Source organism: Ambystoma mexicanum, chromosome 6p (genome assembly GCF_040938575.1).
Source record: "Ambystoma mexicanum isolate Mex_15411 chromosome 6p, UKY_AmexF1_1, whole genome shotgun sequence".
Taxonomy (NCBI): domain Eukaryota; kingdom Metazoa; phylum Chordata; class Amphibia; order Caudata; family Ambystomatidae; genus Ambystoma; species Ambystoma mexicanum.
In genome coordinates, this window is record NC_090935.1 from 102,283,829 (window position 1) to 102,302,201 (window position 18,373).

General features: G+C 42.2%; 1 pseudogene; it reads right to left on the reverse strand.

Moving 5' to 3' along the window:
• Positions 1-677: 677 nt before the first annotated feature.
• LOC138511240 (zinc finger protein 850-like) overlaps positions 678-18,373 on the reverse strand; it is a 108,721-nt pseudogene continuing 91,025 nt past the window's right edge.

Sequence of the window (18,373 nt, forward strand, 5' to 3'; positions counted from 1 at the left end):
CTCAACTGAACATGGTAGTTCTTATTTTCCATCAATATTTACAAGTATATATACATATGATTGTATGCATATCTGCAGCTTTTCCACTGAAAATCTTAAGTTAATATCTAGTTCAAGCGGTGTAATGTAATATATAGGAAATGTTTGATGCCAGCAACTTAGAAAACAAAGTACAATGAAATTCCATACCAGACAGTGGAACCTGAACTATGGCTTTTCTGTCTTCTTTAAGTTGTGGTCTAGGCGGCTGTGGGCCGGATGTTAAAACTCTTCTCAAATAGGCATGTCACCTCTGGCGAAACTGCTCACGGGGCAGGTTTGAGAGGCACAAGTTTCAATAACAGCAGAAAAAGGAAAATGACACGTTAATCTCTATTGTGTTTTGCTTTGTGTGTTTTTAATGGTAACATTGGTTTTCTGTCTTTCAAGCTAAGATGCATAGACACACAAACACACGTATCACTTTTTGTGAAGCGTCCAAAACAGGGGGCGGGGGTTGGAGGGGGGTCAAACTCCCATGAACTCCCCACAACCCCTGTTTCCATTTAGTGTACCACTCCTTATTGTATTCCAATCTATTCTCTTGTTCGATGTTAAAAATGTTTTAAAATATAACTGCTTCACCGATGATAACACATATCACAATGTTCACAAACAAGAACATTTCTCTAAACTGATATGGGTAGTATGTCAAGTTGCTTTATTAATGTTTAGGATTTCTCAATGTGGTCATCGCTTAGATGACATTTCATAAAATCACTGTTCTTACTGTTGCCGTTATTCATTACACAAACATCCTCACAATTAGATGTTTACAATTAAGGAGGACGTAAATAAAATAAAGGCTGTATAGTTATAACTTCATAGAAAGCAGGTATTACACACATCACTCGCCCCATTAGCACCAATGTTGGCTTCAAAGGAATCTGTGATACCAATGGACTCCTCCCCCAAGGAGAGAGGAGCATTCACATTTTCATACATATGAAGGATTTGTTAACACTAGCACTGGGAACGCTGACACACAGCCCCTTCTTTAATACAAAGTCATGTTTAGCACACAGAGGGCACTGCTTTACATGCAAGTGTACCAATAACTGAGCGCCTTCAGGTATATAAAAGATAATATAGATAGATAGATAGATAGATAGATAGATAGATAGATAGATAGATAGATAGATAGATAGATAGATAGATAGATAGCGTCCTTTCTTCTAAATGAGAACCACAGGCACATATCTAAGGCATAATGATCATGTAAAATATTTAAAGGGAGAAGAACGGTAAAGAAGGTAATTCATCAATTAGACATCATAAAACATGCTTACATAATGGAGGAAGAGAGGCATTGCATTGAATTCTTGAGTGGGTGACAATCAGAGCATCATCACACACCTCGCTATCTTTGCATTTCCAGACACGACGCTCAATTCCCCTTGACAGTGCATTTACGCTGGGTCTAGCTATTGCTCTGTTACACCTACCCCAATTTAATTTCAACCACAATTTTCATATACATTTCTGGATTTTCAGTGAATACAACAGATATTCCTTCCACTACTTCCATTATATGAACAGAAGATCTTTTATAAAAACCCATTTGTATTTTTTGGACCATTTGAAAAAGTTTGGCTTTTTCTGCATGTTGTATACCAATTTCATGCATTCTCGAGAAAGATAACTTTATCATAGGGTGCTGCATCCTACATACTGTTGCATATACCTCCTTAAGTTTACCCTAAATGGCTGAACTATCAAGTGCTAAAATAAAGGTGGGCAATAATGTTACAGTTTTGTGTTTCCTTCTTACTAAAGTGTTTGCCACAATCAGTACACTGAAAAGCTCTATCACTCAACTCATAGTCAGTCTCTAGTACGGGTTTGTTCTCTCTCTCTTGTTCTCTCTTTCTATCTCCCGTTCGTTCACACACTTTCAAGGAATCTTTTCCCAAATGTAGCGGCTGATGATGTTTCTCACCTGTATGTGTTCTCTGGTGAAGAACATGATCACCATTTTGTCAAAAGATTTTTCAACATGGAGCACAGATTTGAAGTCTCATCTGTACATGCCCTCTGGAGATAAATACGAGTTCCGGTCTGGTTGAAGCTTTCCTTAGATTCAGCGTACAGAAGGTTTTCCACCTGTATTTTCTCTGATGTTAAATAAAAATCACTGAAGTCTCTCCCACTTTCAGTGAACGTATGAGGTTTCTTTCCAGTATGTGTTCTCTTGTTTGAAAAAGAGTTGTCTTCTCTAGGAAACTTTTACTGCATTTAGTGCACTGATGCGGTGTGCACCTGTGTGTGCTCTCTGGTGGCAAACTAATGTTTACTTGCAACTAAGGGTTTTCTCACATTCAGTTCACTGATGAGGTTTCTCACTGGTATGTGTTCTCTGGTGAAGAATAAGATGACCTTTCTGACTGAAGCCTTTCTCACATTCAGTGCAATGGTGAGGTTTCACAACGGTATGTGTTCTCTGATGGTAAATAAAAGTAACCTCAGTCTAAAGCTTTTCCCACATTCAGTTCACTGATGTGGTTTTTACATGTGTGTGTTTTTCTGATGAAGAGTAAGATTACCTATCTGACTAAAGCATTTCCCCCATTCTGTACATTGGTAAGGAGTATCACCTGAATGTGTTCTCTGGTGGCAAATGAAATGTCCTTTCCCAATTAAGCTTTTCCCTATTCAGTGCATTGATAGGGTTTCTCTACGGTATTTATTCTCTGGTGGTGAATAAGAGGCTCCTTCTCTATGGAGCGTTTAGCGCATTCATTGCACTGATGCTATTTTTCTCACCTGTGTGTGTTTTCTGATGGCGAATAAGATTACCTATCTGACTAAAGCATTTGCCGTATTCTGTACATTGGTAAGGCTTCTCACCTGTATGTGTTCTCTGGAGGCAAATTAAATGTCCTTTCACACTGAAGCTTTTCCCACATTCAGTGCATTGAAGGATTTCCCTCCAGTATGTATTCTCTGGTGACGAATAAGAGTTTGTTTCGCTAGGAAGCTTTTACCACATTCAGTGCACAGTGCGGTTTCGCACCTGTCTGTATTCTCTGGTGAAGTATAAGATGTATTTTCAGACTGAAGCTTTTCCCACATTCAATGCACTGAAGTGGTTTTTCCCATGTGTATGTTTTCTGATGAAAAGTAAGATGACCTATCTGACTAAAGCATTTTCTGCATTCTGTACATTTGTAAGGCTTTCATCTGTATGTGTTCTCTGGTGGCAAATTAAATGTCCTTTCACACTGAAGCTTTTCCCACATTCAGTGCACTGATACGGTTTCTCTCCAGTATGTATTCTCTGGTGACGAATAAGAGTTTGCTTCGCTAAGAAGCTTTTACCACATTCAGTGCATGGGTGCGGTTTCTCACCTGTGTGTATTCTCTGGTGAAGTATAAGATGTATTTTCAGACTGAAGCTTTTCCCACATTCATTGCACTGATAAGGTTTTTCACCAGTATGTATTCTCTGGTGATGAAAAAGAGATTTCTTCTCTAGGAAACCTTTCCCACATTCAGTGCACTGATGAGGTTTCACTCCAGTATGTATTCTCTGGTGATGAATAAGAGATTTCTTCTCAAGGAAGCTTTTCCCACATTCAGTGCACTGATGAGGATTCTCTCCTGTATGTATTCTCTGGTGATGAATAAGAGTGTTCTTCTCGCGGAAGCTTTTCCCACATTCAGTGCACTGATGAGGTTTCTCTCCTGTATGTATTCTCTGGTGAATAATAAGAGTTGTCTTCTTGCTGAAGCTTTTCCCACATTCAGTGCACTGATGAGGTTTCTCGCCTGTATGTATTCTCTGGTGATGAATAAGAGTGTTCTTCTCGCGGAAGCTTTTTCCACATTCAGTGCACTGATGAGGTTTCTCGCCAGTGTGAATTCTCTGGTGATGAATAAGATTTTTCTTATGTAAGAAGTTTTTATCACATTCAGTGCAGTGATGAGGCTTCTCACCTGTGTGTGTTTTCTGGTGAAGAACAAGATGACATTTTTGCCTAAAGCTTTTCCCACATTCAGTGCACTGATAGGGTTTCTCTCCAGTATGTATTCTCTGGTGACGAGTAAGAGTTTGCTTTGTTATGAAGCTTTTCCCACATTCATTGCAGTGATGAGGCTTCTCACCTGTGTGTGCTGTCTGGTGAAGAATAAGGTGTCTATTCTGACAATAGGATTTCCCACATTCAGTGCACTGATAAGGTTTCTCGCCAGTATGTATTCTCTGGTGATGACTAAGAGATTTCTTCTCTAAGAAGCTTTTCTCACATTCAGTGCACTGATGAGGTTTTTCTCCAGTATGTATTCTTTGGTGATGAATAAGAGTGTTCTTCTCGCGGAAGCTTTTACCACATTCAGTGCACTGATGAGGTTTCTCTCCTGTATGTATTCTCTGGTGATGAATAAGATTATTCTTCTTGTGGAAGCTTTTCCCACATTTAGTGCACTGATGAGGTTTCTCTCCAGTATGTATTCTCTGGTGATGAATAAGATTATTCTTGTTGCGGAAGCTTTTCCCACATTCAGTGCAGTGATGAGGCTTCTCACCTGTGTGTGTTTTCTGGTGAAGAACAAGATTACCCTTTTGGCTGAAGCATTTCCCACATGCATAACATTGATGAGGTTTCTCTCCGGTGTGTGTTCTCTGGTGGTAAATTAAAGTTCCTTTCCGACTAAAGCTTTTTCCACATTCAGTGCACTGATAGGGTTTCTCTCCAGTGTGTATTCTCTGGTGATGAGTAAGAGTTTGCTTTGTTATGAAGCTTTTCCCACATTCAGTGCAGTGATGAGGCTTCTCACCTGTGTGTGCTCTATGGTGAAGAATAAGGTGTCTATTCTGACAACAGGATTTCCCACGTTCAATACACTGATAACGTTTCTCACGTGTATGTGCCCTTTCGTTCTTTCTCAAATATTTAGCACCTTCAGTGCAAAGAAACTGCATTTTACCCATTTGAAGTCACAGGGATTTTATAAAACCCTTTCCAAACATTTGCTTTCCAATCAATATACGATCAAATAATATCACTGAATGTGTTCCATCATGAATAGCATGTTAAATAATTGGCTTTTCTTACAGTACTTAAATAATGACTACCGTTTCCTTCACTGTCAGTTTGACATACATCTTTATGTTCAGCTGATTAATCCATGACTCTATATAGTTATTGTATCTCTGAGCTGTAGGCCTCATGTTCAGTAGATGGCTTAAATCCAAGTTCCTAAGTACTCTGCAGTGGCAAATGGCTTCTTGAACTGCAGCCTGAGATCGATCTGAAGAAATCACTATATCCACCAATGAATCTTTGCACTGTTGTAGTGCTTAATACATTTTCACAGAATCAATGTTAAATCACTGTTGTTGCTTTTCAGGTCATCAACCACCTATTGAAAGACAAGAAGATTCACATTATTAGTTGGCACATGTAAACATATGAATTGGACGCTGTCTGGGGCCTTTGAATAAGTGGATTGGACTTAAAGGTTAGTAGAGTAGTTATGGCTCAACTGGGAAATGTAATTTAAAAGTGATAGGGAGCAGATAACATGATTTGCCTTTTTATTTACATCCTACTTTTACTATAAGCAATCATCATGAAGGGTAAAAGAAGAATTAATTCCAATACAGGCTGGAATAAAAAAACAGCATTCTTAGGGAACACTTCATCAATCAGGAGTAAGCATTTAAATTCTACAATTTTATTTATTCGACAATGCACGAACAATCACATGAAAAGTTTTAGGGCCAATAATATACAAAAAAGAACAGATACTCTGCACTTGGTCAGCAGTACAGCAGTCACTACACATACTTTGAACATCCCAGTATGTCAGCGGTTAAGTGATTACCTACCTATGAGAAATGTACATTGCTCAAAACAGCACTGGCATCCTTATTGAAAGACTGAATTGAAGTTTAAAGTGAAAGCCATTCATCTCCCTTTCAGTGAGCACTGTACGGGCAATCTTGAATTACCATTGCCTATAATTTAAGTAATGGGAAAGCATTACAGAGGCCTGATAATACAGTAAGCTTCATTACTAGTTTGGTGGCAATCCGCCGGTGTTACCAGCGGGTTGCTGCCAAACTCATAACACTGTTTCCCAGTGCCACTGGGGACATTACACCTGGTCCCGGTGGGCCAGGATATCAGGCGGGGGAAAGTGTAAGTCCCCATTCCCATGGAGTCGAAAAACACTCGATGGGAATGGGCACATGGAAACACTGCCACTGTTGCTAACAGTGTGAGTGCTTCCATGACAAGTCTGCCTACCGGGACCGTTGCGCCTGTTAGTCCAACCTGCCGGATGCAACGGTCCCTGCAGGCAGACTTGTAATGTAGCAGTCCGGAAAGTGTGTCAGTACATTGCTTCCGGCAGCCTTATGTCTGGACCACCACACTTGTAATGAGGTCCAATGTATTTAAATAGCCCCAATGATTCAACATGTAAGCACTGTGACAAAATGTCTCCTGATCTGCATGAGTACAGGGATGATTATTGATACCTAAACACTTACTCAGCCCGACAATACTACTAAACCAGCAGTGAAACAGGCAGACGATGAACGATACACATCCTACACAGTAGCATGGGCTACAGACAAGGTAAACTAGTCAAGCGCGGCGTGAGCAAGCAAGAAAACATAAAAACAAAAAAATTACTATTGTACCCAAAATAATCAAAATGCCCCAACAAGGTTTAACAAAAAAAGAAAAAGAGTGGTCTATAATCAATTGAAAAATATAAACTATAAACTTCACGAACGAACAGCCCACGACTCTAAGAAGAATACACAAAATATGCAGAATTGTGGATGTAAGAGGACATTTAGGTATGAAAACAGTGGTGTTTGGCCAATTGTCCATGCAGCAATATTTAATTTCAAAGCATACATCATAAGGAGTGGGGTCATACATGTCTGCAGGACCCTTGAAACCATGCAAAGGGGACAGTACTACTAAAAGTACATTTTGCTCTTGTTCGGTGGAGGGCAGGCATGGGGGGAGGGGGCTCGATAGCATTGGGCAAAGCTTTTAGTTGCTTTTGACTGGGTCGGATCAGTGTCAAGTACGAAGTGTCAGGGGTTTACCAATGGTGGAGTCGATATAGCGACGGCGCTGCCAAATGGGTTCAGTCGACATCAAAATGGTTTGAGGGAATTGCTAACAATGGGTCGAGTTGTGGTCAGGTGACTTGAAAATGGCATAAAGATATTCAAAAGGCATAGACGAACACTCTGTTGTTCTAATGTCTATTCCGGTAGGAGGAGTTAATTTCTTTAATAGCCTGCCACAATATGTTGTGTATGCCTTCCACGTACAGTCCGACTCTCAACGTTTTACTGTGCAGATTTCTACATAGGTCTGATTCGCTGCACACGCAGTAGGTTCGTGTACTACCAGGACAGTGCATGCTTATAAATGCCTTTTACCATGGCTCAAGTCATGACATGCATGTGTTGTTTTCAGTATGGCACTCGCAGAACAGAGTAACTGAATTGGAAGTTTCTTTTCATTTCACTCATCATCAGCGCTGCAATCTGGTATGGTTGTGCACATTGTCACTGTGTATAATGTGCAATGTACATAGCTGGGACTTGATTTCTTTTTATTTTATAGTCAACATGGTTGTTCAGTCCCTTATAAATTGACCTGCAGGTCTTTTTTTCAGACTCAGTAGTGGCATCCCGTGAGCAGTAGACCTCAGATGGGGTGTTTTTGTTTGGTTTTCTGAATATGTGAGAACTTTGTTTGAATACCAAAAGTATATTCTACAAGGTAAAGCCTTGAGATTTTACTCTCTGTTCAGTTAAACGTGTTCTTGGATATATGCAGATTTAGTCTACACATGAAAGCCATAAAGTATGGCACTAAACAGATCTTTGTGTTTTGGTCATTTGCTTACAGGAACCTCTTGAAAACCTCCACTTGTCTTCTTTCATGGAGACGCGTTTTTGTGGCCCCGAAGAAGGCTGGGATTTATGGACGGACAAGGCATTTACAAGTTGAAACTCGAGTTGGAATCCTTTTCTGTTTAAGGCATTATGTCAATTGATCCATCGATACCACTCCATGCTTAATTCCAGAGGAGATTATGGCCAGATTTGGGCCCTTTACCCCAATGATCATATTTAACGTTAATACACTGAGACGTGTGTCTTCGAGGGTGAACACGAGTGTGACACTAGGTTTAAACTCTATTAGGAGTGCAAGAGTTGTATCCAGTCATCCAGTCTGTTTCTTTTGGTGCCTGATCTCTATTCACTCACCATTTTCTCTTTTGTTCACACAGTGATGGTCTTATTCCTTGTGAAAACACAGTGGAATTAGTCTTCTTTCCTCCATCTATACATCCAGTCGTGATTTCCCTTTTTTGAAAATATTCACAGCATACATTATTTTCTTTGTTTCCGGCATTTTATACTTTCTCTACAGTTTATTATTTTAAAAATTAAAATAATTATTGTTTTCAAATGGACTCATTACAACCCTGGCGAAAGACCATGGTGCTATTAGCATCAAGGTCCATGCCGGTAAGTTACCGACTCCGCCATGGAGAAAGGGGGAATTACCACCCCATTACAAGGTTGGCGGGGCGGTAATTGCCCCTTCCTCCATGGCCCCTTCCCCATTCCCATTTTTGCCCCATTGGGCTCAATGGGGAAGGCACTAAGTACGGTGCCATAAATTGCGGCACTGTAATTAGCACCAAGGTCCCTTTGCGGGTCCCTACTTTAACGGCTGGTCTACACCAGCCGTTAAGGTCGGGTTCCGCAAAGGGACCTCGTAATTAGGCGCTAATAGGTTAACAGCACTGCAGCCTTTTATGGTGCCGTTAACCCATTACCGCCTGGGTCAAAATGAGGCCCCTTGTATATTAGATTAACTTATCAAATATACATTTTGTTTTAAAAAATGGATGCCTACAACTAATGACATTACGTTACATACGAGACTGCATCATAGGAATAAAGGACCTGGTCTACTTTTTTGGTAGATACTCTGTTGTCCTAAAGAAGAGCGAAAAGACTCAAAAGTGGTAGAGTCTGCTGAAAACTGGTCAGAGCCCACTGCTGCATCTTAAATCCTGGGCACCAGGGGCAGTGTGCAGGGTCTCATTAAATAATGCACGCCATTCTTTAACTATTCCAAGCCAGGAAGGTTGCCAGAGAGTATTTGTAGAGTCCTAGGTACCAATGCCTCAGCAGCAAGCAGGCCTCCCCTCCAGCACCAGGTCACTTCAGATGTTTCTCTGAAGTATTATATAGTATTTTTTTTTATTGATCTAGCTGATTACATTAACTTTTCAATAACATTTTTTCAGTAAAACTTTACATAGATATATAAAAGAAAAAATACAAAACAGAAAAACGAGTTGGCTTAGTTAGCATCACAATATATGTTGGCAGCAGCCATTTTACAATACTATATATTATTTAGCTGTACTTACTAACTTGGCATATATATAATCCTAAATATAGGGGTCATATTGCACATCTACTCGATTGTAGAAGCACGAGGGGTGCAAGTTAAATCAATTAAAATGAGAGGAAAATGCAATAAAATTGAACAAGAAGGAAATAAGATTGCATGCAGAGCAATTCGATTGCATGTACATTGATTCATCTCATCATCCGTTATCATACAATTATCATAAAGCTTTTTACACTGTCAGTTTTTACTTTTACTTCAACTTCAAATGGCTAATAAGTCTAATTTATTCTACGATTAATCACAGCTATTCTCACTTGCATTCTATCAGTTGCAAAGATTAAAGACCAAAAGGTGTCTACATCTAAATTTAGGTTGTGTAAGAACAGCGATCTAAAGTATAAGTTACATTGATCACTGACACTGATCGGACATTCTGCTATCAGGTACTTCAGCGTCTTGACATTACCCTATGACAATGGCGACACTCGTTATTATTGAGCAATGTTAATTTGCATCTATCCACATATACACAATCAACTGCTGGCAAAGAATCTTGACACCCCTACGACCACTGCTGAAGCCTGAACGGCAATGCTGAGATGCCTTTCTCTATATATTGTTTATATACACATTACGATGACGGTAGCAAATATATAATTTAATATTTGTCTACAGGTACACGTGTTACATCGATACATACAGATTCTGATCATGTATGGATGACACCACCCAGATCGTGGTCCTACTATAACGTTCCATGCAATTGCACGGTAAGTTTAGAATTTCCAATCTCTTTATAGATGGAACTCTCATCCACTCAGCTGAGCTTACAATTACCTTTGTCCCGGCCACCTGACCCTAATATACCTCTTCATTCATTTGTAGATACATATCAAAAGCTGTAAGGAATCCATACCACTATTCATGTTCTGATGAAGGCTGTCATATTGAAGCTATTCAAAATGCAAATCGGCCGAAACACCATAGTGTCGACTTCTTTATTTTGTTTACTGTACTATACCAAGATGGCAAAATGCACCCTATGTTTCATTCCTTGTCTTCTCACTGTAACCTTGTCAGAACACAAGGCTGTGAAATTCAACACTAGAGTTTTGTAAAATGTATCAATTATGATAACTGTGTGCTCTATGTGATGGATGTGTAAGATTCAATATACGTTGTCTTGATATACTATAAGCACAAAAGTGACGGGTGGAAGGTTTTGCATGAATCTGAACCACTGGCGCTCTGGGCAGCCTTCCACACTACCGTTTTATAGCCCGTCTGCGCCATTGCAAAAGTGGTCCAACCCTGGCCTAGCAGTCGGGCTGGGCTGCTACCATTGGTGGCTGTACCTGACTTATTTCAATATGGCTGGACCCCTTTTGCAATGGCGCAGACGGGCTAAAAAAAACTGTGGTGTGGAAGGTATGTGAGACTTGATATACTATATACTTTGAAAAAATACACAAGAATCATTAATTTTGCTCAAAGTAGATTTGTCAGTGCGTTATTCAGTGGGTTTCTATTCGGGATCGCCAGGTCCCCTTATTTCTATCTTTATTTTGACAAGACACCACAAAGACTGCCTTATTTTTCATTGGATGGACGAAGCTTGCTCCCACCTTAGATTTAGGTTTAGATTAGGAGTTTTCCAACCTGCATACTGTTTAAATAAACACCCTTAAATCGCGATCACTTGTGTCTGTATTTACTGTTGCCACCGTGAGTTCCTTACAGCAGCCATGACAAAGCAGGGTTTACGAACACAGGGCTCTCTCAGGACTTGCATGTGAAAGCTGCTTTCCTCTTTCCCCCTGCATCCCTTAAATGAACACATTGCCTCATGGACTGCCAGCCTTGTGCTCCTCTCCTTCTTCTACTATTGCCAGCCTTCTGGTTCCTGCTCCAGCTCCATTCTCCTTCTCCGTCCTGCTGCAGCCTTTTATGCCTAATAGGTGGGGCGATTAAGTTCAGGTGTAGACACTTAGTGTTAATTGCCTGACCTTGGCAAAGGCTGTTAGACCTACTTGTCTGCCCTTCACTTCTATAGTATAAGTGGATCTAGCAACACAATATTGTAAGGCCATTCGGGTACTTTGATTCTTTCAAACGCCCAAAACTCAATTTTTTTAACACATCACATAAAGAATCTTTTGGAATCACTGGTGCCATGTGTCACTGTCTGTTTCCGTATAGAAAGAGCTAACATTTCCCTCAAGAATGAAGGTTGTCCCTAGTGTACAGTGCAGTGCCGCCTATCTAGAAAAGTGGATGGAAGAAAAATGTATCCATCTTTTAAAACATCATGTGCATATCTTTAAGCAACCAGCGCTATCATAACCCAAAAATTGGAGAAAAAAGAAAAAAGGATTGAATAGCAAGGATAAAGTGCCCTTTATTTTTCCTTTCTCGGTGGCCATCAATATTGGATTAAAAACATCAAAACACAATTTTAAAAATAAATTTAAAAATTGTTGTGGTGGCACCAATGTATGGAACTAATTCTCCAATGGTATCACAGCTTAATATTGGATATCCCTCGAATATCAGTTCACCGGTTTCAGCAAAATGTTATCGTGCCGCTTTCTTGAGAATGTGCTACTAACATATTAGTGGGAGCATCTGAATTCTTATGAGGGTTAAATATGCCATGATTATTTCCGTGAGTCACCCACCCAGTGTGGCATCTTTATGTCTAAAGGAGAGGCAGAAGAGAGAAAAAAGTGTTTCTTCTCTAAGCAAACATTTATGTAACATTATTAAAGAAACATGTATTCTTCTTCTTGAATATTATAAGAGAGGCATGGGGGCAAGGTACCTGCCCACCTATTGTGGGTTCTGGGGTATATGTCGTAATAGCACCATTATTTGACATCCAACTGTCACTGCGTTGGAGAGACAAGAGGGGAAGATAACGGGAGAATTGATCTTAGAAAAATGCCAACTTAGTAACTGTGTAGGCAACAGAAAGTTGTGCTTAACACATATTATTATTACCTGGAGGTGGCAATCAGACTCTTTGGTTCTGTGGTAGAAAAGGCTAGGTGTTTTCACTGCAGACACTGTTATTTAGTATTTTATAACTTTCGTAAGCATAGGTTCAGGCCACCTGCCTGTCACGATGTCACTGCGTGGAGCCACATGACTCCATTAATTGGGTCACCATTTTAGCGTGGTGCTGTCTGTGCCAAAACTGAGGAGTGCCTCTATACAAATTATAAAATTTCTAGTTGGAACAAAATGCTTACATGGAGAGCATACAGTCTTTTTTGATGGTATAAACGATGTTTGAGGGCACTAAAGGTCAGGTGTTTCAGTCGCGGCCACCATTAATTGGTATTATGAGACATTCAGGAGACAAAAGCGGTCTGCCTCTGTTTGATGTCACCACATGGAGTCACAGGACTCCTGGTGAAGCTGCATCTTACAGTCTCCATCTTAATGTGGTGACGTACACTGAAAATCAGTGTTTGGTTTATGATTAATATAGGAAACACAGATGATTTTGGAATACATGACTGGTATTTAATATAGAACATTTTCAGCGGTCCTGTCTTTTTTTTTTAAAAAAGGGGGCCGTGGGGGGTCAGGTTTGTGTGAGATCCTTTTTCCAACTACCAAGCATGGAACTGAGTAAGACTTTAGTTCTTGGGGTTGAAGGGGGAAAAAAGGTTATTTTCTCATAAAGCAGCCAGATGGTGCCATGGGATGCCCTCATTCAGACCATATAGATCAGATTTTAATCTGAAGATCTAGCGTTGTTCTCGTCTTAAAGGTATAGTAATGATATCTCCTGCTCTTCCAAAACTATTTATTTGAAGATTCTCTCTGAATGTTTTTCTTTCAGGAAATGTTCCACCATTGGTGCGTAATATTTCCCGGTCTGTATGTAGGATTTACGTTCAATTATCTGCTATTTTACGGGTCTATTGGTCATGCTTTTGTAGCGGAGGCCCCACGGACACGAAATGAGGTAAATTACAATGTTGGAGTTGCATTTTGTAAATGTTTTTTTGTATCCATGGTGTTTTCCAACCTGCATCAACAATTCTGCTTTGGCATGGTTGTTTGCAGACTGAGCAGGAGCCACAAGGCAAGGACTATGCCCCATGGAAGAGACCAGAGTCTGTATTGGTAATTTGCCTGTCTAGGGTTTCCTTGACATGAGTGAACTCTAGCATCTTATAGATTTTTCTGCCTTCTTATAGCGATTCTTGATTTGTAGATCTGTGTGGACCCCACATTGAGAATTGACAATTTTTTTATTTCTCATTTGATCTTATTGAATATTGTGTGGGAGTGAGGGGTCGTATGGGCCCCCTCACACATTCAGCACAAAATAAGCCACTTGCTCACGCATTAGCGAGGGACGCCTCCATTGCCCGTATGGTAACATTATGTCGTAGTCTGGCACGCGTGGAATGTTGTTCTGGTTTGTAGAGCAACATTCCAGGCGGGCCAGTTTGAAATGGATGTGCTGAGGCTCGGCGGCAGCTGCTGCGGGGTCTGGAGTAAAGACATGTATACTTACCTGTGGTGTTTGATTTTGTCATGATATGATATGAAATGGCATTTGTAACGCGCCTATACACAAGTGTTTCATCTAGTTGGAACTATCATTTTTTTTCAAGGGCACAAGGTGTGGGGGAGTCCGTTGGTTCTTATGTCACTGCTTTGCGAACTTTAATGGCAACATGCAAATTTATGGGTGTTTTGGCGACAAGGATTATTTTACAGACACTGCCACTTGCCCACGGGTGCGGGCGGCCTCGTCCGGAAGTAGCCGCCGTCCAAAGGGGCGCCTCAGTGTCTACGAGCGGTGGTTGGCTTGGCTGTTGCCCCTGCCGGCGCAGTGTTTACGCATCTTGGATCGTGCCTGCCGGTTGGTGTCAAGAGGGGCATCTCAACATTTAAGGCGCAGTCCGGCCGCTGCTCCCTGTCGTCCCCAGGCTGAGAGATTTCCGCCTTTCCAGAAGGCGCCAGTGACCTGCGATTGGAGGCGGCAGCTGTGATTGGAGGGGGGGCCAACATCCATCCGGTGTTGGCCACGCCCACTATGAGCTGTGGTTGGGGGAAGGGGCTCGACGTCCATCCGGCGTTGGCATCGTCCACTGGTGAGCTGTGATTGGAGGAGGCAGCTGTGATTGGAGGGGGGCCCAATAGCCATCCGGTGTCGGCCACGCTTGCCTTGGTGCGTGGTAAGGTCCACGTTGCCGCCCAAGTCATGAAGCCACTTCGGGCATGATGTATGACCTGCGGCGATCCGCATAAGGCGATTTAGCGCCATGGTAAAGGTGCGGATCACAAGTACAAGGGTACAACCACTGGGCTGCATATCGTGACGCAGGTACTGTGTTTTGTGTTTTGGTGTTCTCCTTTTGCCGCAGCCTGAGCAACCGCTGCGCGTATAGGGGGCATATAACAACTGCATGTCATAGAGTGGTGTGCTGGGAGAGAACATTTGGACATCCCTTGGAATTATTCCTCACCTAAAGACTACGGACCACTGGTCTTGCTTCCAGGTGTGCAAGACCAGTGCTGGTGTTCAGTTATTGTTACACTTGTGGTTGCTCGCCATGCTGCACTCCAGTGCCAGCCCCCCCCCTCCTGCCTTTTTGTCGTCTCTCAGTGAACCTGCATCTCCTTGGGATCAGTGGATTGATGCTTTTAGAGTATACTTAAGGGCTGCTGGTGGAGCAAAATTCAGTGATGACGAGGAGGCTGCACTATTAAATTGCATTGGCACAGAGGGCCTACGAATCTTTAGGCATCTTCCAGGTGACAATGTTTATGTTCCAGGTGACGGCGAAGTTGAAAGGGTAGTCAGTGCATATAGGACTGCCTTACGTAAACTGGAAGGTCGATTTGGGAGGAGAATTAACGTGGTCCTGGAATGCTATCATTTTTTTTCAAGGGCACAAGGTGTGGGGGAGTCTGTTGGTTCTTATGCCACTGCTTTGCGAACTTTAATGGCAACATGCAAATTTATGGGTGTTTTGGATGAATACATACGTGACCATATCACAATGAGAACTAGCAATCCCAAAATTAGGGAGAGGCTCTGAATCGAGAGTGACCCACCGTTAGACAAAGTCATGGAGATTGCTAGGGCTAGTGAGGCATCTCGGGCTACTGTGCAGATAGTCACAGAAAAGGAGGGTCAAAAGGACGCCGTACAAGCAGTGTTACCTCAGTATAGGAGGAGCAGCACTGATACAAAGAAAAGGCCTGAGAAATTAGACAATCAAGGTTGGAGGTTGTCTAAAGACACAGAAGTCTGTAAGAAATGCAGCTGGTTCAGCCATTTGACTGGTGCAAAGGATTGTCTGGCCATTAATATTGAGTGCAGACGATGCAAAGTAGAAGTTTGGCAAAGATGTGACAAATTTAAGTCCCCCTGACATAAATCCCAGTGCATATGGACAGGCTCCTATTAAGGTGCTAGGTTACGAGTGGACCCAAGTTGAATTCAAGGGGCGGTGTGCTGTTGGAAAACTATGTTGCACATAAGTGGGCTAGTGTTCTAGGTTGGGACAAGCAGGCTGCTCTCAATATTGAGATTCACCCGGCGAAGGTGGTGCCAGTGTTGAGTGTTCAGGAGGGGTCCAGTGGAGTTAGTGCAGGGTTGACGGCCCAGTCTTTGCGGGATCTGTATCCAGGTGTTTTTGCAGAAACATTGGGGAGGTTGTGGGGTTTTTGCTCACTGCATAATGCTAAAAAAGAGAGCAATATCTAAAGTGCACAAGGTCAGGGGCATTCCAGTATTGGCCAGAGAAGGGTTGAAATGTGAATTTGAGAAGTTGAAAGCAGAAGGCGTCATTAAAGAAATAGAGAGCTCAGAGTGGTTGGTCCCGGTGGTTTTAGTAAAGACGAGTGATGGGGGTTTGAGGATGTGTGCAGATCTCCGGGAGTTGAATGCCAATATATAGGTAGATCGACATCTCCTACCTAATATCAATGAGTTGCTTTTGTCTTTGGGTCAGGCGAAGTGGTTTTCACGTTTGACTTATCTGCAGCCTACCATCAGATTGATTTACATGTGCAGTCATGGCCGCTTACTTCTTTTGTAACTCCTTTCGGTGCTTTTTGCTTTTGCTGCATGCCTTTTGGTTTGGCGTTGGCATCTGCAGTGTTTCAGCGACTGATGCAAGAATTGTTTGGTGGGGTGGCTGGTGTCACTTATTTTCAAGATGACATCCTGGTCTGGGGTAGTAGTCGCATGGCACACGATGAGATGGTGCATAAGGTCATGAAGGTGCTACTTCAGAAGGGGCTCACTGTAAAATTGTCTGAATGCCGGGTCAGTGTGGCCGGTGTGACATATTTGGGTCATACTCTTAGTGCTGGTGGGGTCAGTCCCAAACCAGAATTAGTTAAAGTTATGAAGGAGGCTCCTGCTCCCACAAACAAGGACCAGTTAAGATCATTTCTGGGATTAACAGAGTACTATTTTAAGTTTATTCCCAATTATGCGGAGAAAACAGCATCTATGAGGTCTTTGCTTAAGAGAAGTGCTAAGTTTGAATGGACTGGTATATGCCAAGAGGAGTTTGACTTAGTTAAGAAGGATGTGAATCGCGCTCCGTGTTTGAAGTCTTTTGATCCCAAATGTAAGACGGTTCTCACGGTGGATGCCAGCGAGGTTGGGCTTGGGGCAGTTTTAGAACAGTGGTGTAATGGTGAATATGGTCCAGTGGCATTTGCTACCAGGGCTCTGTGCGATGCGGAGGCAAGATATTCGGTGATTGAGAGGGAGGCACTAGCAGTCACATGGGCCTCCCAACATTTTAGAACGTTTCTATGGGATATCCCTTACAGGGTCAGGCCAGATCACGAGACATTAGTGCATGTGCTCACCACTCGAGGTACTGCATCTGTTTCCCCAAGAATAACCAAATGGGTGGTGGATTTGCAAGAGTACAATTTTACGATGCAGTATCTTCCTAGAAGGAAGAATGTAGTTTCTGATTGTTTATCGCGATTGCCTGTTGTAGTGCCAAATGGTGAACAAAATCCCTGTGAGGTGGGTATTCAGGTTGCATGTATCCTCCCCGCTATCGATAAGGGCGAGTGGGAGGTGGAAAGTGACAGGGATGTGGAACTTTCTTGGGTTAAGGAGGGTCTTCTCAAAGGGTGGGATGCAGTCAAAGGTAGAGCAGAAGGGAAGGGTTAAGCCCAAGTCCTGGATGAGTTGGCGGTTGGGCCTTGGGGTGTGTCAAGAGGTGAGAGGCTAATTCACCCTGTGAGTGTAAGGAATAAATTGGTTGCACTGGAGCATGAAGGTCATATAGGACGATCATTTACCAAGAAGAGATGGCGTGAAGAATATTGGTGGCCGGCCATGGACCGGGATGTTGAAGTTATGGTGAAGGACTGTGATGCTTGTGCTCTTAGTGATAAGACCAAGGTAGTGCCCCCTCAGCCGGTTTATCCTGTGGAAGTTCCCAGAGAAGTCTGGTCGAAGGTGGCATTGGACATTATGGGTCCTTTTGATTGTTTGCAACCTGAGTTGAGGTTTTTTACTAGCTTTGGTTGATTATACCTCCCGTTGGGTAGAGGTTACTACTTTTGGTAGAGTGACAACAGTGGCAATTAGTGGATTTCTTAAGAACTTTTTTGACAGGGCGGGTGTTCCTGCTAGCATAGTCACAGACAATGGCGTTCAATTTGTCTCCAAGCAGATGAGGGAGTTTTTGGAACAGTTTGGCATTTGGCATCACCGTACTGCGTTGTAGGACCCTTGTGCCAATGGTTTGGTAGAAAAGGTGAATGGTGTGATAAAGAGTGCCATCCAACTTGCACTAGCCAATGGATTGGATTGGCAGGATGTTGTTACTGATTATCTTGCAGCGTACAGGAGAACCCCATCGGTTTCTACTCAGAGGACGCCGTTTGAATTAATGAGAGGCAGGAAGGCA